Below are 15,215 nucleotides of genomic sequence, written 5' to 3'. Positions count from 1 at the left end.
CACAGTTTAGTATTATTACATGACACAATAATTAATGTATATATGCCTAGCAGTCTCAATATTAGCATCCAATGAACAGACTGAATTTCAGGTGTGGAATGTTTTGATAATAAGCTTATTTTCACACAAAGAGCTCTATGTGGCTGGCTGTAGAGTGATAGCAAGAGGGATTCAGTGATTCAGCTGGGGTCACTGAGTCTCATATCAAATAGAAACAGGACCTGCAAGCTAGAAAAACAACCATATGCACGTGTGTGTATAGAAAGCAAATATACTGTATGCACAACACTGTAGTAGGTGCTGAGAAGTGTATGAAGATTAATTAGACACAGCCACTACCCTAAACTGGACTTACTCTAGTGGGTAAAACTGACTTACACTCAAAGCATAAAAGCAAAGGTCTGGAGAGGAGTGGAAGAATGGAGCACTGAACACTGAAATATGTAGCCCAAGATTGCACATTGGAAGATTTCAAACTTTTACCCATGAGGAATTTCTGTTCATGTCACCTATGTGAAATGGGTTGAGTTTTAGTTTTATGAAAAATGACCTGACAGTAAAAACAGACACATAAGAGCAATGGAACAGAATAGAGAATTCAGAAAAAATTTACATATTTAAAGTCACCTTATTTTTGACACAGAGGCCAGCAATATACATTGGGGAATGTATGTTTTTAACTGGTGCTGGGAAACATGGATATTAATATGCTATATGCAAAAATCAATTCAAAATGGATTAAATATTTAAATGTAAGACCCCAAGCTATAAAACTACTACAGAAAAACATAGGGAAAACACTTGCAGACATTTGTCCAGGAAAAAATTTGATGGGTAAAACTTCAATAGCACACTCAACAAAAGCAAAAATAGACAAATGAGACTGTTAAACTAAAAGGCTTTTGTGCAGCAAAGGAAAAAAATCAACAGAATGGAGAGTCATCTTATGTAATGGGATAATGTATTTGCAAGCTATTCAATTGAAAAGGACTAATATTCAGAATATACAAGGGTCTCAACTCAAAAGCAAACAATCTTTTTTAAAAAATGGGCAAAATATCTGAATAGATATTTCTCAAAAGAAGACATACAAATGGCTAACAAGTATATAAAAAATGCTCAACATGTCTTAGATCTGGCAAGATGACCAAATAGGAACAGCTCCAGTCTGCAGCTCCCAGTGAGACCAACACAGAAGGTGATTTCTGCATTTCCAACTGAGGTACCCTGTTCATCTCCTTGGGACTGATTAGGCAGTGGGTGCAGCCCATGGAGAAGCAGGGTGGGGGCATTGACTCACCTGGGAAGTGAGAGGAGCCAGAGTCCTCCCTCCTTCAGCCAAGGGGAGCCCTGAAGGACTATGCTATCCAGCCCAGATACTATGCTTTTCTCCTGGTTTTTGCAATCTGCAGACAAGGATATTCCTTGTTGTGCCTACATCATCAGGACCCTGGGTTTCAAGCACAAAACTGGGCAGTTGTTTGGGAAAACACCAAGCTAGCTGCAGGAATATTTTTTTCTTTGTACCCTAGTGGTGTCTGGAACCCCAGCAAGACAGAACCATTCACTCCCCTGGAAAGGAGGCTGAAGCCAGGGAGCTAAGTGGTCTCACTCAGCGGGTTCCACTCCCACAGAGCCCAGCAAGCTAAGAACCACTGGCTTGAAATTCTCACTGCCAGCACAGCAGTCTGAAGCTGACCTGGGAAAATGGAGCCCAGTGGGGACAGGGGCACATCCACCATTAGTGAGGCTTGAGTAGGTGGTTTTTCTCCTGATAGTTCTAAGGAGGCTGGGAATTTGGACTGGGTGGAACTCAACACAGCACTGCAAAGTAGCTATGGCCAGACTGCGTCTCTAGATTCCTCCTCACAGGACAGAGCATCTCTGAAAGAAAGGCAGCAGCCCCAGTCAGGAGCTTATAGATAAAAAACTGCCATCCCCCTGGGACAGAGCACCTGGGGCAAGGGGCAGATGTGGGCACAGCTTCAGCAGATTTAAATGTTCCTGCCTGCTGGCTCTGAAGAGAGCAGCAGATACTGACAAGGAGGGTTCTTCCAGCACAATGCTCGAGCTCTGCTAAGGAACAGACTGCCTCCTCAAGTGGGTCCCTGACTAGGAGAGACCTCCCAACAGGGATTGACAGACACCTCATACTGGAGAGTTCTGGCAGGCATCAGACTGGTGCCCCCCTGGGGCATAGCTTTTGGAGGAAGGAGCAGGCAGCAATCCTTGCTGTTCTGCAGCCTCTGCTGGTGATACTGGGCAAACAGGGTCTGGAGTGGACCTCTAGCAAACTGCAACAGACTTGCAGAAGAGAGGCCTAATCGTGAGAAGAAAAACTAACAGAAAGCAGTAACATCAACATCAACAAAAACAACCCCCACCCCACAAAACCCAGTCCAAAGGTCACCAGTCTCAAAATCAAAGGTAGACAAATCCACAAAGATGAGGAAAAACCAGCACAAAAATGCTGAAAATTCCAAAAACCAGAATGCCTCTTCTCCTCTAAATGATCCCAACTCCTCTCCAGCAAGGGCACAAAACTGGACAGAGAATGAGTTTGACAAATTAACAGAAGTAGGCTTCAGAAGGTGGATAATAACAAACTCCTGTGGACTAAAGGAGCATGTTCTAACCCAATGCAAGGAAGCTAAGAACCTTGATAAAAGGTTATGGGAACTGCAAGCTAAAATAACCAGTTTAGAAAAGAACATAAATGACCTGATGAAGCTGAAAAACACAGCACAAGAACTTCCTGAAGCTTACAAAAGTATCAATAGCCAAATCAATAGTGGAAGAAAAGATATCAGAGATTGAAGATTAACTTACTAAAATAAGGTCTGAAGACAAGATTAGAGAAAAAAAAAGAATAAAAAAGAAGGAACAAAGCCTCCAAGAAATGTGGGCCTGTGAAAAGACCAAATTGACTGTAAAAAGACCGATTGATTGGTGTACCCAAAAGTGATGGGGAGAATGAAACCAAGTTGGAAAATGCACTTCAGGATATAATCCAGGAGAACAGCAAGACAGGCCAACATTCAAATTCAGGGAATATAGAGAACACCACTGCGTACTCCTCGTACCCCAAGACACATAATCATCAGATTCTCCAAGGTTGAAACACAGAAACACACATTAAGGGCAGCCAGAGAAAAAGGTCAGGTAACCTACAAAGGGAAGCCCATCAGGCTAACAGTGGATCTTTCTACAGAAACCCTACAAGCCTGTAGAGAGTGGGTGCCAATATTCAATATTCTTAAAGAAAAGAATCTTCAACCCCGAATTTCATATCCAGCCAAACTAAGCTTCATAAGTGAAGGAGAAATAAAATCCTTTCCAGACAAGCAAATGCTAAAGGATTTTGTCACCACCAGGCCTGCCTTACAAGAGCTCCTGAAGGAAGCACTAAATATGGAAAGGAAAAACTGTTATCAGCCACTGCAAAAACATACCAAAATATAGGGACCATCAACACCATGAAGAAACTGCATCAACTAATGTGCAAAATTACCAGGTAGCATCATAATGACAGGATCAAATTCACACAGAACAATATTAGCCTTAAATGTAAATGGGGTAAATGCCCCAATTAAAAGACACAGACTGGCAAATTGGATAAAGAGTCAAGACCCATTGGTGTGCTGTATTCAGGAGACCCATTGCACATGCAAAGACGCATAGAAGCTCAAAATAAAGGGATGGAGAAAAATTTGCCAAGCAAATGGAAAGAAAAAAAAAAGCAGAGGTTGCAATCCTAGTCTCTGACCAAACAGACTTAAAACCAACAAAGATCAAAAAAGACAAATAAAGGGATTACATAATGGTAAAGGGATCAATGCAATGAGAAGAGCTAACTATCCTAATATATGTGCACCCAATACAGGAGCACCCAGATTCATAAAACAAGTTGTTACAGACCTAAAAAGAGACTTAGACTCCCACGCAATCATAGTTGGAGACTTTAACAGCCCACTGTCCATATTAGACAGATCAACGAGATTGAAAATTAACAAGAATATTCAGGACTTGAACTCAGCTCATGACCAAGCAGATCTAATAGACATCTACAGAACTCTCTACTCTAAATCAACAGAATATACATTCTTCTCAGCACCACGTAGTACTTATTCTGAAATCAACACTCCTCAGCAAATGCAAAATATTGGGAATCATAACAAACAGTCTCTCAGACCACAGTGCAATCAAATTAGAACTCAGGATTAAGAACCTCATTCAAAACTGCAGAACTACAGGGAAATTCAACAACCTGCTCCTGAATAACTAGTGGGTAAATAATGAAATTAAAGCCAAAATAAAGAAGTTCTTTGAAACCAATGAGAATGAAGAGACAACATAGCAGAATCTCTGGGACACAGCTAAAGCAGTGTTAAGAGAGAAATTTATAGCACTAAATGGCCATGTCAGAAAGCAAGAAAGATATAAAATTGACACCCTAACATCACAATTAAAATAACTAGAGAAGCAAGGGCAAACAAATTCAAAAGCTAGCAGAAGACAAGAAATAACTAAGATCAGAGCAGAACTGAAGGAGATAGAGAATAAAAAACCCTTCAAAAATCAATGAATCCAGGAGCTGTTTTTTTCAAAAAGTTAACAAAATAGATAGAAACTAGCCAGATTAATAAAAGAAGAGAGAAGAATCAAATAGACACAATAAAAAACGATAAAGGGGATATCACCACTGATCCCACAGAAATACAAACTACCATCAGAGAATACTATAAACACCTCTAGACAAATAAACCAGAAAATCTAGAAGAAATGGATACATTCCTGGACACATATACCCTCCCAAGACTAAACCAGGAAGAAGTCAAATCCTTGAATAGACCAATAACAACTTTTGAAATTGAGGCAATAATTAATAGCCTACCAACCAATAAAAGCCCAGGACCAGACAGATTCACAGCTGAATTCTACCAGAGGTACAAAGAGGAGCTGGTACCATTCCTTCTGAAACTGTTCCAAACAATAGAAAAAGAGGGACTCCTCCCTAACTTATTTTATGAAGCCAACATCATCCTGATTCCAAAACTTGGCAGAGTCACAACAAAAAAAGAAAATTTCAGGCCAACATCCCTGATGAACATCGATGTGAAAATCTTCAATAAAATACTGGCAAACCAAATCCAGCAGCACATCAAAAAGCTTATCTGCCAAGATTAAGTTGGCTTCATCTCTGTGATGCAAGGCTGGTTCAGCATATGCAAATCAATAAACGTAATCCATCACATTAACAGAACCACATAATTATCTCAATAGATGTGGAAAAGGCCTTCAATAAAATTCAACACCCTTTCATGCTAAAACTCTCAATAAACTAGGTATTGATGGAACATATGACAAAATAATAAGAGCTATTTATGACAAATCCATAGCCAACAGCATACTGAACGGGTAAAAGCTAGAAGCATTCCCTTTGCATACTGGCATAAGACAAGGATGCCCTCTCTCACCACTCCTAATTAACATAATATTAGAAGTTCTGGCCAGGGCAATCAGGCAAGAGAAATAAATAAACGGCATTCAAAGAGGAACAGAGGAGGTCAAATTGTCTCTATTTGCAGACGACATGATTGTATATTTAGAAAACCCCAACATCTCAGCCCAAAATCTCTTTAAGCTGACAAGCAACTTCAGCAAATCTCAGGATACAAAATCATTGTGCAAAAATCACAAGCATTCCTATTCACCAATAATAGACAAGCAGAGCGCCAAATCATGAGTGAACTCCCATTCGTAATTGCTACAAAGAGAATGAAGTACCTGGGAATCCAACTTACAAGGGATGTGAAGGACCTCTTCATGGAGAACTATAAACCACTGCTCAAGGAAATAAGAGAGTACACAAACAAATGGAAAAACATTCCATGCTTATGGATAGGAAGAATCAATATCATGAAAATGGCCATACTGCCCAAAGTAAAATTTCAGATTCAGTGCTATTCCCATGAAGCTACTATTGACTTTCTTCACAGAGCTAGAAAGACTACTTTAAATTGCATACAGAACCAAAAAAGAGCCTGTATATCCAAGACAATACCAAGCAAAAAGAACAAAGCTGGAGGCATCACGCTATCTGACTTCAAAGTATACTACAAGGCTATAGTAACTAAAACAGCATATTATGCTACCAAAACACATATATAGACCAATGGAAGAGAACAGAGGCAGAGGCCTCAGAAACAATACCCACAACTGCAACCATCTGATCTTCGACAAACCTGACAAAAGCAAGCAATGGGAAAAGGATTCCCTATTTAATAAATGGTGCTGGGAAAACTGGCTAGCCATATGCAGAAAACTGAAACTGGACCCCTTCCTCAAACCTTACACAAAAATCAACTCAAGATGGATTAATGACTTAAATGTAAAACCCAAAACCATAAAAACCCTAGAAGAAGACCTAGGCCATACCATTCAGGATATAGGCATGGGCAAAGACTTCATGACTAAAACACCAAAAGCGATGGCAACAAAGGCCAAAATTGACAAATGGGATCTAATTAAACTCAAGAGCTCCTGCACAGCTAAACAAACTATCATCAGATTGAACAGGCAACCTACAGAATGGGAGAAAATTTTTGCAACCTGTCCATCTGACAAAGGTCTAGTATCCAGGATCTACAAGGAACTTAAACAAATTTACAAGAAAAAAACAACCCCATCAAAAAGTGGGCAGAGGATATGAACACATACATCTCAAAAGAAGACATTTATGTGGCTAACAAACCTATGAGAAAAGGCTCGTCATCACTGATCATTAGAAAAATGCAAATCAAAACCACAATGAGATACCATCTCACGCCAGTTAGAATGGCGATCATTAAAAAGTCAGGAAACAACAGATGCTGGAGAGGATGTAGAGAAATAGGATGCTTTTACACGATTGGTGGGAGTGTAAATTAGTTCAACTATTGTGGAAGACAGTGTGGTTACTCCTCAAGGATCTAGAACCAGAAATATCATTTGACCCAGCAATCCCATTACTGGGTATATACCAAAAGGATTATAAATTATTTTACTATAAAGACACGTGCACACCTATGTTTATTGCAGCACTATTTACTATAGCAAAGACTTGTAAGCAACCCAAATGCCTATCAATAATAGACTGGATAAAGAAAATGTGGCACATACACATCCTGGAATACTATGCAGACATAAAAAAGCATGAGTTCTTGTTCTTTGCAGGGACATGAATGAAGCTGGAAACCATCATCCTTGGCAAACTAACACATGAACAGAAAATCAAACACCACATGTTCTCACTCATAAGGGGAGTTGAACAATGAGAACACATGGACACAGGGAGGGGAACATCACACATTGGCCCCTGTTTGGGGGGTGGTAGGCAAGGGAGGGAGAGTATTAGAACAAATACCTAATGCATGCAGGGCTTAAAACCTAGATAATGGCTTGATAGGTGTAGCGAACCATCATGGCACATATATACCTATGTAACAAACTTGCATGTCCTGCACATGTATCCCAGAACTTAAAGTAAAATTTAAAGAAATGCTAAACCTCACTAATCATCAGTGAAATGCAAATCAAAACCACAATGGTATATCATTTCTCCTCAGTTAGAATGGCTATTATAAAAAATGCTAAATACTAATAAAGATGAGGAGAAAAGAGAACTCTTATTAGTGGGAAAGTAAATTAGTAAAGCCATATGAAAAACAGTGTGGACCTTTCTCAAAAAAACTAAAAAGATGGAACTACCATATGATTCAGTTTTTTCCACTATTAAGTCTTTATCCAAAGGGAAGAAGGAAACAACAGACATTGGGGCCACCTTGAGGGTGGAGGTTGAGAGGAGGGAGAGGATTGAAAAACTACCTATTGCATACCATGACTATTACCTGGGTGATGAAATAATCTGTACACTAAAATCCCATGACATGCAGTTTAGCTATATAAGAAAACTGCACATAACCTAAAAGAAACCTAAAATAAAAGGTAAAAAGGAAATTTGTATGCAGAAGAAATATATTCACTCCGTGTTTATTGCAGCACTAATCAAAATAGCTGATACTGCATCAATCTAAATATCAATCTGCAAATGAATGCATAAAGTCAGTGTAGTGTAGCTATGCAATGGATTAGTATTCAGTCATAAAAAATGAAATCCTGTCATTCATGACAACACGGATGAGCCTACATTATCAAAATGAAATAAGCCAGGCACAGAAAGAGAAATACTCATGCATATGAAAGCTAAAATAAGTTGAGCTTATGGAAATAGAGATTAGAACTGTGATTATTAGAGGCTGGGAAAGCTAGAGGGGAGAGGACAGTAGGGAGAGGTTGGTTAACAGATACAATATTATAGCTAGATACGGGGAATAAGTTTTAGTGTGCTATAGTACTGTAGGGTGAATATAGTTAACAATAATTTATTGTATATTTTCAAAATACTAGGAGAGAGGATTTTGAATCTATCTAACACAAAGAAATGATAAATGTTTGAGGTGATGAATGTGAGAAACACACTCACCCGTCCAAACCTAAAGAATGGACTTAGAGGCATGAAGAACAGCGAAAGTGAGACTTTTAATAATGGTGTTGCAAGATCAGGCACCTGGTAGACAGGCACACATGGGGCAGTTACAACAGGTAATTTATCTCCTAGCATGCAAGTCCCTTCCCCAGTTCCTTGTTGGTTGAGTACTATGGGGTTAAAATCTTCCCAAACATCGCCTAAGTTTCATTATCCCCCTTATAAGGTTATACTCCTTCCCCTTTCCCACTTAAGTTTCGATTTCCCAATAACAAAACTTTCTTCCCTTTTATGTACTGATGCCTCATCTACATTCTGTTTGCTTATTGTGACCTTCTAAGTGCATGAGCCATGTGATTTGTTCCATTTACCTGCCAGTACTTAGATTTATTGTGTCTTGAAAATGGGCCATTTAAAATGGTTTCTCACAATGAATATGCCAATTACCCTGATTTGATCATTACACATTATATATATGTGTCAAAATATCACTCTGTGTCCCATAGATATGTACAATTATTATGTGTGAACTAAAAAAATATAGCCTGACAGTTGTTCTTATATACACTTAAATTTGTTTCTCAATAATCTATTCTGTTCTATTTTCTGTTTATTCTAGCAAACTCAGCACTACACTAAAATGACTCATTTATATTGTGTTTTAACACTGGAGCTAATTCTTTTCCAATACATTGTTTTGGCTCCTATTAACCAATTTTTCTGAGTGAAAATTAGGATCACGTTTTGAAGTTGCACCAGCACTGGATTTGGACTGGATGTGTGTCAAATATACACTGATTTATAGATGCCATTTTTAGTTGACTGTCTTCGTTTTCAATCATGGCTTCTTGCTGTATGTATAAAAACCTCTTTTTTAGTCTCATTATTATTCGGTAGTTTTCTACATTTCAATTCAAATTTAAATTTCACAATCAATTTGTTGATGCATTAACTTTTTTCCTTTAAAATTTTTCTCTAACGAACTTTACATATTACATACACTTTACCGTCATAACCAGTTTTAAGTGTACAGTTCAGTAGTGTTAAGTGTGTTCACATTGCTGTACAACAAACAGCCTAGGACTTTTCCATCTTGTGGAACTGAAACTGTGTACCCAGCAAATCCCCAGCTTCCTAAAATGACCAGCCTCTTTGTGAAAAGATTTCAAGAAGTGATGCCTTAAACACTTGCTATTGAAAACAACTGCAAAAGAAAGGTGTTTCTCCTCTGTCCCCAGCAAGTTGCATGCACTTCCAGTCATTGTGTTTAAAACAGCATTGTATATGGTCTTGCATAAAGGGTTTCTGGACCAAAGAAAAGCTCTTTGGTCAATCCAAGGCAGCCAGAAATGTTTCCTGTGATTGTGATTGAGATTAAAACTGAAATCAATGAATAGCTACTTACATAATAGGCTTATTTCTAAGACCCACTCCTTTTCTGTTCTTGTAGAACAATAACTTTATCTTAATAAATCTATAGAACTCTTCATAAGAGCCGTCTGCTGAGGATTAAATAAACCACTGTACCTGAAGTACCTGCAGTTGCCTTCAGACCCAACATTCTTCCACTGGGGCTACCTCTGTTTCAACTGCCAGGACATTTCATGGCATGTGCAGCTGATGCTCTGCTAAAAATTCACCTAAACCTCAGGGCTCTCAAAATGCCTACTTTGATTTAAGCTCGTGCCTCTGTTGTGACATATTTTGCCACAAAGTTTCCAAAACAATGGTGTCTGTGCACTATGTGGAACTCCCATAGGTTTTCCGTAGAATTTCCTTTTCACTTGTAGCAGAATGGCTATTTGGATAATGTATTATAAAAATGCAAAAAATAAGGTTCATTGTTTAATATTAATGTCAGGCTCCAAAATTCCTGATACAGAGGGAAATGTATGTTTTTGGAAACAAACTTGAAATGCCTATTGGAGAAGAGGTATAGCTCCAAGAATTTAAGTATCAGCAGATACCTAAGCAAGAAAAAATGACTGTTAAATTGCTTTGTTAAAAAATTTTGTTGGTTTCGAAAAACAGGATAGTGAGTAGAGGGAAAGGGATAGAATATGGGAGAGGACAGATTGAAACTAGCAAGGTAGAAGTCGGCTGGGCTATTGTGGAGTGAAGGGTTGTGGTTACCCTCAAAATTATGATGGGCAGAGAAATCTTAGGAAGAAAACTTCCAACACGTACATCTTTAACTAAATCTACTACACTTAAATGTGCTTTCTCAATTGTCTTACATTTGGGAGTGAGGGTAGATGAGGCACCATGTCCAATTCTATCTTACGTTAAACTACCAACCCCAAACTGAGAGGTCTTCTTCATTATGGTTGGGAAAGTCCTATTGGAAAGGATTCGTCAGTGATGCAGCATCATCTCAGCTGGCCCTGGAAAACTACCAAATGACATAGGAATATAATGGAAAACTCTGCGTAACCACAGACACCAGAGTTAGACATAAAAGTGAAAGTACTCAAATGTTCATCAAGAGTTGAGTGATAATTCATGATATATTCATATAATAAATACTATAGAGCAATGAGAATAATTGACCTACAGCTAAACACAAAACTATCTACCAATCTTACATGTTTACTATTGAGTAAAAGATACTGGATACTAAGAAATATGTACTCTAAGATTCCGTTTGCCTAAAGTACCAAAGCAGGATAGTAGTCTTGATGGGTGTAGGAGGAAGTGGTAGAGCATGAAGAGGACTTCATGGCAACTGTTATATTCTGAATTTTCTTTGGGTGCTGGCATTCTGAATATATTTAGTTTGTTCAAATCCACAGAGCTGTATATTTATGATGTGTCCACTTTTCTATATGTGTATTTATGCTTCAAAGTAAGTTACTTATCTAACAAAATATAGAAATAAATATAACACAATATGCCAACGACTATACACTGAAAACTATGCAATATTTCTGAGAGAATAAAAAGGGCTAATAAATGATGGAACATGTCATGATTATGGATTGGAAGACTATTTTATGAGTCTAATTTTCCCACAAATATATCTATATATTCAATGTAATCGCCAGACTTATACATATAGTGAGTTGATTTATGGTAATGATAGTGAAAGGAGAATCTTCTCAATAAATGGTGTTAGGCCTTCTATACACATGTTAGAAAGAAATAAAACCTTGTTCTTACCCTCCTGACATTAAACACAAGTCAATTCCAAGTGGATTATAGATCTAAATGTGAAAGATAAAACAATCAAAGTTTTAGAAAAAGAAAAAGTCAATGACATTATTTCTCCAGATTGGGAAACATGATACAGAACTATAATATTAGTGTAAACAAAAAAGTCAATATGTTTAACTACATTAAAATTGAGAACTGACAAAGACATAATTAAGAGATTGAAAAGGCAAATCAAAGATTAAAAACATATTATATACATATAATTAGCATACGTAATGCAGTCTTCAAATCAACAAAAAAATAGAAGTAAAAGTCTTAAATAAGTTCATCCAAAACAGGATATCCTGATGAACAGCAAACATGAACAGATGTTCAACTTCCGTAACTGTCTTTTATTCTCAAGGAAAATCAAATTAAACTGTGAATGAAATCTACATACACCCACTAGAATGACTATAATCCAAAAGGCTGACATATCTAAATGATGGCAAGAATATGGAGCATTGGGGGGTCTTAATATTGCTGATGAGAGTATAAATTGTGACAATCATATTAAAAATCTATTTGATATTGTGTACTATGAGGTGAAAAAAATGCATACTATATACTGAATACTTCCACTCCTAAGTATCTTTAGTGAAATATTATTACAGAACCCCCAAAAATTTTCACATATATTTTAATACATATTAAGGAAGTCAGTTATAAAGCAAAACATGGTGTATGTTTCAGTTTATGTAAAGACAAAAAGCAGACAATAGCCTGTAGTTCACGCCTGTAGTTCCAGCACTTTGAGAGGCCGAGGCAGACGGATCACGCCATCATGAGTTTGAGACCAGCCTGGCCAACGTGGTGAAACCCCATCTCTACTAAAGATACAAAAAATTAGCCAGCGTGGGGGCATGTGCCTATAATTCCAGCTACTCGGGAGGCTGAGGCAGGAGAATCGCTTGAATCTGGGAGGCGAAGGTTGCAGTGAGCCGAGATTGTACCATTGCATTCCAGCCTGTGTGACAGGGCGAGATTCCGTCTAAAAAAAAAAGCAGACCATAACAATCTATGCTCTTCCAAGTCAAGTAAAAGTTTCTATATCAATTTTCTTATATTGCATAAGAAATACCCTCCAAATGTAGGGAACGGAAACATTTATTGTCTCATAGTTTCTAAAGTTCACAAGAATCTAGGAAGATGGGGGATGATTATCTTTGTCATATTGCTGAGACATAAAATAAAATGAGAATGGAGAATTGACCATTCGACCTATCAGCATGAAGCAGGCTGTCATGAGAGGGACTGATTGTGTGGGACACTTGATATTGAGATTATGGAAGAGGTTTAGTTACTGGTAAGGAAAAGTTTCAGGCTGAAGTGAGATGATGGAAAAGACTTTCAGCTATTAGGAGGTCAAGGAACTGACAGGCTGGGGAGAAGCTTGTCTACCATATCTGAAAGGGCCCAAAGATCAACAAGAGTAGTGGTAAGGAGAGAAAGGGTCAACTGTTAAAATATTCAGTGAATAAAGGGCTTGGGAGATCCAGGATGCCTGGTGCAAGGGAGTTTTGAGTAGTACAGCCTAATGACATGTGCTTCACTTTATGTGTTTGTTTTGTTGTTGTTTTGTGGTTTTCTGGTTGAGGAGCTGAAGAAAGAGGGTAAGTTATCCAGGAAGCAACAGTGAAGAGGAAGAAGGGCATCAAATCTGTCACTTCCAGCTCTGTCAAATTAGGAATATGGAGGAAAAGCATGGTGTCGACACTTGAGAAAGGTGCTGGCATATAGCATATGGAAAGCAACTCTGCCAGTCATCAGCTTTGTGAGTTCTCTATGCCTCATTTCATCATCTTCTCAATAAGCACATCAATACCTAATTCATATTGTTTTGCGAGGCTGAATTGGTATAATGTACATAAAAGTCTTAACACATTATTAAAGGCTCATTTTGAACTTTGAAAATTTAGTGACACTTTTAATTAAGTGTTAAAACACATTTCCCAAACTTAATATTTAAATGTATGCTTCTTCTGAAAATGTTTTCAGAGCACAAAATATGTAATAATGTTATCTTTTATGTTGGTATCATTAGTACTTTGCCTAATGTCTCTTTTGATATTTCACATATATCTATAAAATGTCTGTTCAGGATGAGAGGACATAAAATAAATTACATAGCATTTGGATCTGTATAAAATAAATATGGTCTAAATAAGTATTGTCAGAATACTATGCAGCCATAAAAAGATTGAGATTGTATCCTTTGCAGCAACATAGATGGAGTTCATTATCCTAAACAAACTAACACAGGAACATAAATCCAAATACCACAAGTTCTCGCTTATAAGTTGGAGCTAAATATTTATTACATAAGGACACAAAGAAAGGAACAACAGACACCAGGGCCATCTTGAGGGTTGAGGGAGGAGAGTGAGGGTTGAAAACTACCTATCAAGTACTATGCTAATTACCTGGGTGATAAAATCATTTATACACCAAATCCCTGTGACATGAATTTACCTATACAATGCTTGCACATGTACCCCTGAACTTAAAAGTTGGAAAATAAATAAAAATAAATGTTGTCAGACCATGATTTATTGACACAATATACTAGTCAAATGACTTAACTGTTTTTGTCTAGTGTTCATACTGTAAGAAAAAGCTAAAGGAAGAGGATAAATGATTTGGAAGCAAAAAATAAGAATAAAGGGCATCAAATCTGTGACTTTGAGCTTTGTCACATCAGGAATATGGAGGAAAAGCATGGTGTCACCACTAGAGGGAGGTGCTGTCATATCACAAATGGAAAGCAACTTTGCCACTCCTCAGCTTTGTGAGCACTCCATGACTTATTTTGTCGTCTTCTCATTGAGCACATCAATATCCAATTCATATAGTTTAGTGAGAGTGATATAAGATAAGGTACATAAAAGTCTTAGCCTATTTTGAACATTGAAAATGTAACACTTTCAATTATTTAATATCAAGACACATTTCCCAAACATAGGTAAATATATGCTCTTTCTAAAAATGTTTTCAGAGCATAAAATTTGTTATAATGTGTGAATGTGTGATCTTTTATGTTGTCATCATTAATACATCACCTAATTTCTGTTTTGATTTTTTTTTTTTTTTGAGACAGGGTCTCACTCTGTTGCCCAGGCTAAAGTACAGTGGTGCAACCACGGCTCACTGCAGCTGGGCTCAAGTGATCCTCCTGCCTCAGTCTCCCTAGTAGCTGGGACCACAGCTGCGTGTTACTATACCCAGCATTTTTTTGGTTTGTTTGTTTTTTGTATTTTTTTGTGGAGATGGAGTTTCACCACATAGTCCAGGCTGGTCTCAAACTCCTGGACTCAAGCAATCTACCTGCCTCATCCTCCCAAACTGCTGGGATTACAGATATAAGCACTGTGCCTGGCCTGTTTTGATATTTCATACACATTTATAAAATGTCTGTTCACGATGACAGGATATACAAAGAACTTACATAGTATTGTGTATCTATGTAGAATAAAAATGGTCTAAATCAATATTGTCA

The 15,215-nt window shown here is 37.7% G+C and overlaps 1 protein-coding gene across 28 annotated transcripts in view; it reads left to right on the top strand.

The window, feature by feature from the left end:
* LOC141407713 (uncharacterized) overlaps positions 1 to 15,215 on the top strand; it is a 198,551-nt gene that overhangs the window by 89,255 nt on the left and 94,081 nt on the right. For 8 of the 28 annotated variants that reach the window (XR_012417951.1, XR_012417960.1, XR_012417980.1 and 5 more), the window contains one exon: positions 13,317 to 14,264. The exons of the other annotated variants lie outside the window; for them this stretch is intronic. The gene's annotated coding sequence lies outside the window, so the exon portion shown is untranslated. Of the gene's footprint in view, positions 1 to 13,316; positions 14,265 to 15,215 lie in introns of those variants that run through there. 28 annotated transcript variants of the gene reach the window in all.

Source organism: Macaca fascicularis, chromosome 1, assembly GCF_037993035.2.
Source record: "Macaca fascicularis isolate 582-1 chromosome 1, T2T-MFA8v1.1".
In the NCBI taxonomy this organism is placed as follows: Eukaryota; Metazoa; Chordata; class Mammalia; order Primates; family Cercopithecidae; genus Macaca; species Macaca fascicularis.
This window is presented reverse-complemented; position numbering and strand designations above follow the sequence as displayed.